At 40.0% G+C, this 12,037-nt stretch overlaps 1 long non-coding RNA gene and 1 pseudogene across 2 annotated transcripts in view; both read left to right on the top strand.

Annotated features, from left to right (window-relative positions):
• Positions 1–11,913, top strand: part of LOC147371934 (gamma-secretase subunit APH-1B pseudogene) — a 28,287-nt pseudogene extending 16,374 nt beyond the window's left edge.
• LOC147371933 (uncharacterized) overlaps positions 1–12,037 on the top strand; it is a 200,065-nt gene that overhangs the window by 101,506 nt on the left and 86,522 nt on the right. The window lies entirely within an intron of this gene.

The following is a 12,037-nucleotide window of genomic DNA, read 5'->3' as shown; positions in this document are numbered from 1 at the left end:
GGAACTCTCTTGCTTTTTCCATGATCCAGCGGATGTTGGCAATTTGATCTCTGGTTCCTCTGCCTTTTCTAAAACCAGCTTGAACATCAGGAAGTTCACGGTTCACACAGTGCTGAAGCCTGGCTTGGAGAATTTTGAGCATTACTTTACTAGCGTGTGAGATGAGTGCAATTGTGCGGTAGTGTGAGCATTCTTTGGCATTGCCTTTCTTTAGGATTGGAATGAAAACTGACCTTTTCCAGTTCTGTGGCCACTGCTGAGTTTTCAAATTTGCTGGCATAATGAGTGCAGCACTTTCACAGCATCATCTTTCAGGATTTGAAATAGCTCAAATGGAATTCCAAACACCCTCTTCCAACAACACAAGAGAAGGCTCTATACATGGACATCACCGATTGCTCAATACCAAAATCAGATTGATTATATTCTTTGCAGCCAAAGATGGACAAGCTCTATATAGTCAGCAAAAACAAGACCAGGAGTTGACTGTGGCTCAGATCATGAACTCCTTATTGCCAAATTCAGACCTAAATTGAAGAAAGTAGGGAAAACCACTAGACCATTCAGGTATGACCTAAATCAAATCCCTTATGATTATACAGTGGAAGTGAGAAATAGATTTAAGGGCCTAGATCTGATAGATAGAGTGCCTGATGAACTATGGAATGAGGTTCATGACATTGTATAGGAGACAGGGATCAAGACCATCCCCAAGGAAAAGAAATGCAAAAAAGCAAAATGGCGGTCTGGGGACGCCTTACAAATAGCTGTGAAAAGAAGAGAAGCGAAAAGCAAAGGAGAAAAGGAAAGATATAAGCATCTGAATGCAGAGTTCCAAAGAATACCAAGGAGAGATAAGAAAGCCTTCTTCAGAGATCAATGCAAAGAAATAGAGGAAAACAACAGAATGGTAAAGACTAGGGATCTCTTCAAGAAAATTAGAGATACCAAGGGAATATTTCATGCAAAGATGGGCTCAATAAAGGACAGAAATGGTATGGACCTAACAGAAGCAGAAGATATTAAGAAGAGATGGCAAGAATACACAGAAGAACCATACAAAAAAGATCTTCATGACCCAGATAATCACGATGGTGTGATCACTGACCTAGAGCCAGACATCCTGAAATGTGAAGTCAAGTGAGCCTTAAAAAGCATCACTACGAACAAAGCTAGTAGAGGTGATGGAATTCTAGTTGAGCTATTTCGCTCATTATTAGAGAAATGCAAATCAAAACTACAATGAGATATCACCTCACACCAGTCAGAATGGCCATCATCAAAAAGTCTACAAACAGTAAATGCTGGAGAGGGTGTGGAGAAAAAGAAATGCTCTTGAACTGTTGGTGGGAATGTAAATTGATACAGTTTATGGAAGACAGTATGGAGATTCCTTAAAGGACTAGGAATAAAAACACCATATGACCCAGTAATCCCACTCCTAAGCATATACTCTGAGGAAACCAAAATTGTAAAAGACACATGTATCCCATTGTTTATTGCAGCATTATTTACAATAGCTAGAACATGGAAGCAACCTAGATGTCCACTGACAGATGAATGGATAAAGAATTTGTGGTACATATACATAATGGAATATTACTCAGCCATAAAAAGGAATGCATTTGAGTCAGTTCTGATGAGGTGGATGAAACTAGAACCTATTATACAGAATGAAGTAAGTCAGAAAGAGAAAGATAAATATCATATTCTAACACATATATACAGAATCTAGAAAAATGGTACTGAAGAATTTATTTACCTGGCAGCAATGGAGAAACAGACATAGAGAATAGACTTATGGACGTGGGGAGAGGGGAGGAGAGGGTGAGATATATGGAAAGAGTAACATGGAAACTTACATTACCAAATGTAAAATAGATAGCCAACAGGAATTTGCAGTATGGCTCAGGAAACTCAAACAGGGGCTCTGTACCAATCTAGAGGGGTGGGGTGGGGCGGCAGATGGAAAGGAGGTTCAAAAGGGAGGGGATGTATGTATACCTATGGCTGATTCATGTTGAGGTTTGACAGATAACAAAATTCTGTAAAGCAATTATCCTTCAACAGAAAAAATAAATTAAAAAAATATAAAAAGAATACTAGTTGAAGACTTTGCTCACCTTGATATGCTAAGTGCTAAGGGAAGCAGTGAACTGAAGTCCCTACTCTCAAAGTTCCTGCTCTCAGTGGAAATTAGTTCAGAGTGTTGAGGTAAAAGGTCAATGCTACCTTCAGAAAAAAACAGGTACAATTTGCTTGTATTTATTTACTTTTTTAGACATGTCACATGATACTACTTTTTCCATTATTTTGTTGAACTTTACAGAAGTCCTCTACTCGCCAGTAGTGCTAAGTGATTTCCATAAAATGTTTATATTTAAATATCTAGAAATGCTGTTTGATAGAGTATTCTTTTATATTCTTTCTTGAACTTTACTAGCCTCAGAATTTCCCTACTGTCCACTAGATGAAGAGGCATGTTACAAGGAGAGATTTTGTTATAAAATAAAATTGTGTGTAAAATAACTTTATAACCCAAAATATACTTTATATAGCAGTTTTACAAATGTAATTTTAAAATAGTCAATGGAATCCTTTCCAAAGATTTCAGTGAAAGTGAAAGTGAAGTCATTCAGTCATGTCCAACTCTTTGCAACCCCAAGGACTGTAGCCTACCAGGCTCCTCTGTTCATGGGATTTTCCAGGCAAGAGTACTGAAATGGGTAGCCATTTCCTTCTCCATCCAAAGATTTCAGTATAGAAAGCTAAATTCTATGGGAAAATATGCTTTCCTTGAAAATCTATTTCAGTTGAAATCATGATGTATTATGTTCAAAGCAAGGAAATAATCTTGGCAGTAGAAATAGGGTGCTCTTCTTGTTCCAAAATACATTCACATATATTTTGGAAAACAAATCATAATTTCATTGATATGACCAAGTTCTAAAATTTCCTTGTTTAGAAACGTGCAAATTTGCAAATATGCAGTGAAAGTTGGGTTGCTTTAAACCAAAGAAATAAATAATTCATGACCCCATCTAAAGGTCTTTTTGAGAAAGGCTGACTTTGGGACTTTTAATAATGCTATATTGCTGATTTATTGCTGTAATATTAGTTGTTGACTATTAAGTTGTCAATAACAGTTGGGGAGGGAGGGATTCATTCTGCTCAGGCAAATCAAAATCCTAAATTCACATTTATTGAGTGCTCAGGTATTCTGGGCATTGAGACAGGGTCTTGAGCCACAAAGTTCAAAAGACTCAAAAGTTCTTGAGGCAGAGAAAATTTCTTTCCTCAGTATCTGTCTAGGAAACATATGGATCTTAATGTTTTGTACAGTTACATGGGTGTGAACACTCATCAATACCCATCCATTCCTACCTGTTTTAGGAATGTGACTTACTTTTTCAGGTTTGAATAATCCTTTTGTTTAGCATTGCTAAGAAGTGAAGTGTCATATTAACAAATTTTCTAATATTTTGGATAACTGATCTTAGTCATTAGTCAGTGTTCTTTTTAAGCAAACAGAAATTGCCCTTTGTATCTGAATATAGGGAATTGAACATATCCCACCTGTCAGATAGGATAGGGAAGGGCATGTCAAGAAGCCCACTGCCAATAGATTATTTATTTTGTTTGCCCATCCAGCAACACTGTAGTGGGTGGTCATTGAGAGCACGAACAATAACGCTGTGTGCTTCTCATGCGTTATCTGCTCAGCACCTGCCTATAACTGCCAGTAGAGAGTAACAGCCTCTTCTCTCCTTTAGAATGTCTCTAAGTGCCCCATTCCAATTCCTATGACCCCATTCTTTCCCAGTCAACACCCTAACTTAAGAGACTTGACCAAGTTCACTATCAGTTCAACTTTCACAGTTATCCAGCCAACTATAGAATCACATTTTGGTTTTGATTTTCAGGTATCTCAACCATATAGCTACAAGAAATAAAAGGTTGTTTCAGGACACTCCTAAAGGGTCTTTGTTTCTCTGAATTCTTGAGAATTTAAAATCTTTCCTTCTATAAGCTGCAGTGTTGTATATTCAGTCAGCTCCCTGGTCCTTGTTGTCAGACTTTCTATGAAACTTTCTGTTGTAATAGTCATTTAGTCTTCCAGTGCTTAATTCTCTCTAGATACTTAATTCTAGGCAACTAGAAGTGGAAATTTAAGGAATGATTTTGCCATGGCATGCTGTGCACCAAAAGTCTTAATTTTTACTAGCAATGAGGTTATTACTTATTTTAACTTCATTTAGATCACAGAACATATCCCAGATTCTCTTCTTTGAGGTTCTATTTTACTGAAGCTGCTGCCAATACTAAATATTCTAACAGCAAGTGTTTTATGATTAAAGCAGGAATCACTCTCTATATTTCAAACATGAAGTGTTTCAAAAGAGGAAAGTAAGGACCTACAAACCATCTTGAAAGCCCAGGGGATAAGAATCAGAGAAGCCATTTCCAGGAGTGCCATTCTGAAATGCTGAAGTGGGTGAATCTTAAGAACCAAAGAACTAAATAGACATTTATCCAAATAAGACATACAGATGGCTAACAAACACAGGAAAAGATGCTCAACATCACTCATTATCAGAGAAATGCAAATCAAAACCACTATGAGGTACCATTTCACGCCAGTCAGAATGGCTGCGATCCAAAAGTCTACAAATAATAAATGTGGAGAGGGTGTGGAGAAAAGGGAACCCTCTTACACTGTTGGTGGGAATGCAAACTAGTACAGCCACTATGGAGAACAGTGTGGAGATTCCTTAAAAAACTGGAAATAGAATTGCCTTATGATCCAGCAATCCCACTGCTGGGCATACACACCGAAGAACCAGAATTGAAAGAGACACGTGTATCCCAATGTTCATCGCAGCACTGTTTATAATAGCCAGGACATGGAAGCAACCTAGATGTCCATCAGCAGATGAATGGATAAGAAAGCAGTGGTACATATACACAATGGAGTATTACTCAGCCATTAAAAAGAATACATTTGAATCAGTTCTAATGAGGTGGATGAAACTGGAGCCTATTATACAGAGTGAAGTAAGCCAGAAAGAAAAACACCAATACAGTATACTAACACATATATATGGAATTAGAAAGATGGTAACAATAACCCTGTATATGAGACAGCAAAAGAGACACAGATGTATAGAACAGTCTTTTGGACTCTGTGGGAGAGGGAGAGGGTGGGATGATTTGGGAGAATGGCATTGAAATACGTGTAATATCATATATGGAATGAGTCGCCAGTCCAGGTTCGATGCACGATACTGGATGCTTGGGGCTGGTGCACTGGGACGACCCAGAGGGTTGGTATAGGGAGGGAGGAGGGAGGAGGGTTCAGGATGGGGAACACATGTATACCTGTGGCGGATTCATTTCGATGTTTGGCAAAATTGTATTGTATTGTATTGTACAATACAATATTGTAAAGTTTAAAAATAAAATAAAATTAAAAAAAATAAGAGCTCACTGAGACACCACTGAGAATCCTATATCTGCTGATTTGTCTGTACAAGAGGTTGGCAAACTATGGCCATGGGAAAAACTGGCCCGCCTGTTTCTGTGCAGTGTGTGGGTGAAGAATAGATTTATTCTTTTAAATGATTTAAAAAAATCAATATTTTGTGAGACGTAATTACATGGAATCCAATTTCAGTGTCCATAAATAAAGGTTTATTGAAACACAGCTATACTCACTTGTTTGTGTATTATTTGTGGCTGCTTTTGCTTTACAGTGACAAGGTATAGTAGTTGTGACAGAGACTGGCCTCCAAAGACTAAACTATTTACTATCTAGCCCTTTACAGAAAAGATTTGTTGATTCTTGGTCTATGGAGCTGATTGCAAGTACTTCTGCCAAATAATGGCTTCTCTTTCTCTTCTACTTTCCAAGTTTAATGAAAATGTCTCTCATTGGCAAGTCCTCATCATCGTATGGGGAAAGTAATTTTGAGAAATGTCACTCTTGCATTCTCTTCTGGATTGCAGAGAAGCAGGAGTCCTGAGTTGACAACAAGCACCTGAGAATAGTCATAGTATGGTTGGTAATCCCCAAGACCACTTTTATGTTAAATAAATTAGCTAGAAGGACTCACAGAGCTCAGAAAAGCTGTTATAGTCACTCTTATGGTTTATTACGGCAAAGGGATATGGATGAAAAGCAGCAGAAGTAAAAGGATCAGAAGGCAGAGTTCAGGGTAGACCACACATGAGTTTCTAAGTGTCTTCTCCCAGTAGAGTAACACAGTATTTAATTTCCCCAACAGTGACATGTCACAACATGCATGAAATATTTTTCTATCATGGAGACTCAACTAAATCTTGGTCTCTATGATTTTTATTGGGGGTTAGTCACATTGGCATGGTTGATTGCCAATGTGGCTGACCTTATTTACTCAATCTTCAGCCCCTTTAAGGGTCAACTGGTTACTATTAATACATGGCACACGACACCACCATTAAATAAATACAAACTGTCAGCATAAATTATCTGGAGTGGCCCAAATTCCTAGAAAAATGGAGATACTCTTATTAGGCAGATTGGTGCAAAGTGTTAGAGATTATCTCTCAGGAACCAGACAGGGACCAAACTTTTCATTGGAATGTGCAAGATTTGGACAACCTAGGCCTGCTGAGATAATCCTTTATTCCAGTAATCAGTTCAGTCCAGTTCAGTCGCTCAGTCATGTCCGACTCTTTGCGACCCCATGAACTGCAGCACACCAGGCTTCCCTGTCCGTCACCAACTCCCAGAGTTTACCCAAACTCATGTCCATTGAGTCAGTGATGCTGTCTAACCATCTCATACTCTGTCATCCCCTTCTCCTGCCCTCTATCTTTCCCAGCATCAGGGTCTTTTAAAATAAGTCAGCTCTTCGCATCAGGTGGCCAAAGTATTGGAGTTTCAGCTTCAACATCAGTCCCTCCAATGAGCACCCAGGACTGATCTCCTTTAGGATGGACTGGTTGGATCTCCTTACAGTCCAAGGGACTCTCAAGAGTCTTCTCCAACACCACAATTCAAAAGCATCAATTCTTTGGTGCTCAGCTTTCTTTATAGTCCAACTCTCACATTCATACATGACCACTGGAAAAACCATAGCCTTGACTAGATGGACCTTTGTTGGCAAAGTAATGTCTCTGTTTTTGAATATGCTGTCTAGGTTGGTCATAACTTTCCTTCCAAGGAGTAAGTGTCTTTTAATTTCATGGCTGCAATCACCATCTGTAGTGATTTTGGAGCCTCCCAAAATAAAGTCAGCCACTGTTTCCACTATTTCCCCATCTATTTTTCATGAAGTGATGGGACCGGATGCCATGATCTTCATTTTCTGAATGTTGAGCTTTAAGCCAACTTTTTCATTCTCCTCTTTCACTTTCATCAAGAGGCTCTTTCGTTTCTCTTCACTTTCTGCCATAAGGGTGGTGTCATCTGCATATCTGAGGTTATTGATATTTCTCCTGGAAATCTTGATTCCAGCTTGTGCTTCATCCAGCCCAGCATTTCTCAGGATGTACTCTGCATATAAGTCAAATAAGCAGGGTGACAATGTACGGCCTTGACATACTCCTTTTCCTATTTGGAACCAGTCTGTTGTTCCATGTCCAGTTCTAACTGTTGCTTCCTGACCTGCATACAGGTTTCTCAAGAGGTAGGTCAGGTGTTCTGGTATTCCTGTCTCTTTCAGAATTTTCCACAGTTTATTGTGATCCATGGAGAAGGAAATGGCAACCCACTCTACTGTTTTTGCCTAGAGAATCCTATGGACAGGGGAGCCCAGTGAGCTGCTATCTATGGAGTTGCACACAATTGAAGCGACTTAGCATGCATGCATGCATTGGAGAGGGAAATGGCAACCCACTCCAGGACAGTCAAAGGCTTTGGCATAGTCAATAAAGCAGAAATAGATGTTTTTCTGGAACTCTCCTGCTTTTTCGATGATCCAGCAAATGTTAGCAATTTGATCTCTGGTTCCTCTGCCTTTTCTAAAAACAGCTTGAACATCAGGAAGTTCACGGTTCACATATTGATAAAGCCTGGCTTGGAGAATTTTGAGCATTACTTTACTAGCGTGTGAGATGAGTGCAATCGTGTGGTAGTTTGAGCATTCTTTGGCATTGCCTTTCTTTGGGATTGGAATGAAAACTGACCTTTTCCAGTCCTGTGGCCACTGCTGAGTTTTCCAAATTTGCTGGCATATTGAGTGCAGCACTTTCACAGCATCATCTTTCAGGATTTGAAATAGCTCAATTGTAATTCCATCACCTCCACTAGCTTTGTTTGTAGTGATGCTCCCTAAGGCCCATTTGACTTCACATTTCAGGATGTCTGGCTCTAGGTGAGTGATCACACCATCGTGATAATCTGGGTCATGAAGATCTTTTTGTACAGTTCTTCTGTGTATTCTTGTCACTTCTTCTTAGTATCTTCTGCTTCTGTTAGGTCCATACCATTTCTGTCCTTTATTGAGCTCATTTTTGCATGAAATGTTCCCTTGTTATCTCTGATTTTCTTGAAGAGATCTCTAGTCTTTCTCATTCTATTGTTTTCCTCTATTTCTTTGCATTGATCACTGAAGAAGGCTTTCTTATCTCTCCTTGGTATTCTTGGAAATTCTGCATTCAAATGGGTATTTCTTTCCTTTTCTCCTTTGCTTTTCGCTTCTCTTCTTTTCTCAGCTATTTGTAAGGCCTCCTTAGACAACCATTTTGCTTTTTTGCATTTCTTTTCCTTGGGGATGGTTTTGGTCCCTGTCTCCTGTACAATGTCATGAACCTCATTCCATAGTTCATCAGGCACTTTATCTATCAGATCTAGGCCCTTAAATCTATTTCTCACTTCCACTGTATAATCATAAGGGATTTGATTTAGGTCGTACCTGAATGGTCTAGTGGTTTTCCCCACTTTCTTCAATTTAGGTCTGAATTTGGCAATAAGGAGTTCATGATCTGAGCCACAGTCCGCTCCTGGTCTTATTTTTGCTGACTGTATAGAGCTTCTCCATCTTTGGCTGCAAAGCACATAATCAATCTGATTTTGGTGTTAGCCATCTATAGACTCACTGAAATTTGGATCTCTAGGAATGTCAGAGATTATCCAATGAATCCTCCTTTTTTATATATTAAAAAAAAATAGAAGCTTTGGAGTGAATTAGATGTGGTTTTAATCCCAATTTCATTGCTTACAAGTCACATGGTCTTGAAAAGTCATTTAACTTCTTTAGGCCCATTTTTTCCCTCACAGATTGATACTTAATATAATCATAATAAGGACTAAGTGGTGAGAAAAATTCTTAAGTCAGATTAGTGGTCAAAACATGGTGGATATAGACACAGGAGAGACTCCCTGTACCCCCGATTCAATCTACAACTAATAAGACATGCATAGCTCAGCGAAGACATTCATAGCTCAGCCAAGGTGTCCCAACACAGCAGGATGCCAGAGAGATCCATACTTGTGTACATCTGAAGTTAGGCGACTGGAGCACATGGAAGAGGCAGAACTGGGGGAATAGGAGGCAGTGTCAGTGATCCTGGCCCCCAGTCACGGAAACTGAGCCCATAGCCCCAGAAAACTAGTAGCAGCAGAAGAGTAGGCACAGATCTTTAGCCTCCTGGCCACAACAGCACCCATGGCCACAGGGAACTGGGCAGCAGTGGTGGCAGGGTCTGTGACCCTGGTTCTTCCAGCCGCTATGGCACCCGAGACTCTAGCATCCCTACCCAGGGCGGCAGGCTTGTGACCCCAACCACCCTAGATACACAGCAGACCCCCCTGACCCTTGTTCCCTCCCCACCAACCTCCCCCTTCTGCAGTGGCAGTGCCCACAACCCAGGTGACCTTGGGCATGGTGGAGGTGCCTGCCAACCTGGTGCCTTCAGAGGCAGCATCAGGGTCAGCAGCAGCACTGGCAGCAGCAGCAGCAGCAAGGCACTAGCAATCCTGGAAGCACAAGTCCTCGCAACTTCTGGCGGAGGTGATGGAGAATGGAACATGTTGATTCTCAAATACAGCCAGAGGCAACTCAGGGAAGAGAAACCAGAGCTTGTGCTATAGAACCACCAACTTAAAAAAAGAGAAAGTCCTATAATTATCAACCTGTTAATTTTCAGAATTAAATTAAACAGTGATTCACCTAAATAAGAAATGTGTTCCCTACTTTAAATGTGCTGTCAGAGAAACAACTCACCAAGCACCATGAAAAATCACAGTTACACAGTGTTGCAAAAAGAAAACAACAATTCTCCTGAAACCAAACTTAGTCATGAAGTATTGTGATCTAACAGATAGAGAATTCAAAACAGCTGTTGTGAAGAAACTCAATGGGCTACAAGAAAACAAGAAAACTCAGAAAGGTAGTTCATTGAGTTCAGGAGTAAAATGAATGAACAGAATGAATATGTCACCAAAGAGGTAGAAATGCTAAACAAACAAACAAACAAAAAAAACCCTGAAAGTTCTGGAGCTGAAGAACTCAATACAGTAAGTCCCCTACATATGAACCTTCAAGTTGCAATCTTTTTTTTTTTTCCCGTTTTATTATTTTTTTTAAATTTTATTTTATTTTTAAACTTTACATAATTGTATTAGTTTTGCCAAATATCAAAATGAATCCGTCACAGGTATACATGTGTTACCCATCAAAAACACAAACATGTTCGTATGTTCAAGTACATGAGTTAGTGCATGTGTTTGGGTTACATTGTCACATGTGTGCATCTTCTACAAGTGGTTGTGCTTTTGTGTACTTTACTGTACAGTACTATGTAAAGTACAATAGTACAGTATTTCAAGCCCAGGATGTCCACAAGCAAGTGTAAAACCAGTGGTATATAGCCAATTGTGTTAATTGGGTATCTAGGCTAACTCTGTTGGACTTACCAACAGATTTGACTTAAAAACAGAACTCATTTGTATGTAGGGGGCTTACTGTAAATGAGATGACGAATGCATTGGAAATAGAGCAAATGATATGGCAGATAGAAGTAGCCAGCTTGAAGAAAATAATCTAGAAACAGAACCTGCCTCCACTTTTCTGCTCTTCCTGGTGATCCCTTCACCCCCACGCTCAGTTCTGTCAGGGCTCAGTGCCCCCACATCCCATCAGGTCCCTATGTGGCTTCCGGGTTGGTTTGAGGGTGTCTGTCCTTTTTGACTGCACTTTCATTGCCATTCGTCCTGGGCTTGCCCTCTGCATTGCACCATTGTCACTGAGTCTTTGAGCATCATCTTCCTCACCATCAGAGTTTTCTTCTGCTTATGTCTCTGTGGCTTTCCTCCCTTGTTTGGTTCAGGGCAGCAACCATTACTGACAACTAAGATGGACCAATACAGAAATATCTGCTGATCTTAGGAGTGTTAGTCTCAGTCCTTATCCAAGAAATGTTCTGGTTTGCATATTATGAACTTAAAAGAGCCGGTGAAGGTTTGAAGAGTATAAACCCAGATGAAACAGCACCCTCGGTGGATTGCTGGCTTATGGTTCTGGCTTGGGCCTTGGAATCATGAGTGGAATATTTTCCTTTGTAAATACCCTGACTCCTTGGGGCCAGGCACAGTGGGCATTCATGGAGCCCTCCCCAGTTCTTCCTAAATTCAGCCTTTAGGTTACTGGTTATCACCTTGCTGCACGTGTTCTGGGGCACTGTGTCTTTTGATGGCTTTGAGGAGAAAACGTGGTACGACTTTCTTTAGCTCTTTCCTCTGCTGGTGTCAGCCTGGACCTTCATAAATCCCCATGATGATTAAATCTGAGGTCAGCATACATAATCATGATTCTTATGGACATCTGGGCATTCTTTGTTTTTGGAGGCAGCTGCTAAAGCCTGACACTCTGTCTCCTCTGCCAAGACAAGGACTTGCTCCTCTTCAATCAGCACTCAGATAACCTGTGAGAACCAGCATTTACCAAACAGTAAACTGCCTTTTTCTAAAAGTCCCCTTTCCTTGTGGAATTTGGAAAAAACAAAACTATCTAGATACAAATGGCTTTCATGCCAATGGCTTTCTGAAAGGGAT

Source organism: Bos grunniens, chromosome 5, assembly GCF_055505025.1.
Source record: "Bos grunniens cultivar Pamir isolate PY7600 chromosome 5, Bosgru_T2T1.0, whole genome shotgun sequence".
Classification (NCBI taxonomy): Eukaryota; Metazoa; Chordata; class Mammalia; order Artiodactyla; family Bovidae; genus Bos; species Bos grunniens.
The sequence above is the reverse complement of the archived record's forward strand: the minus strand, read 5'-3'. Positions and strand labels throughout refer to the sequence as shown.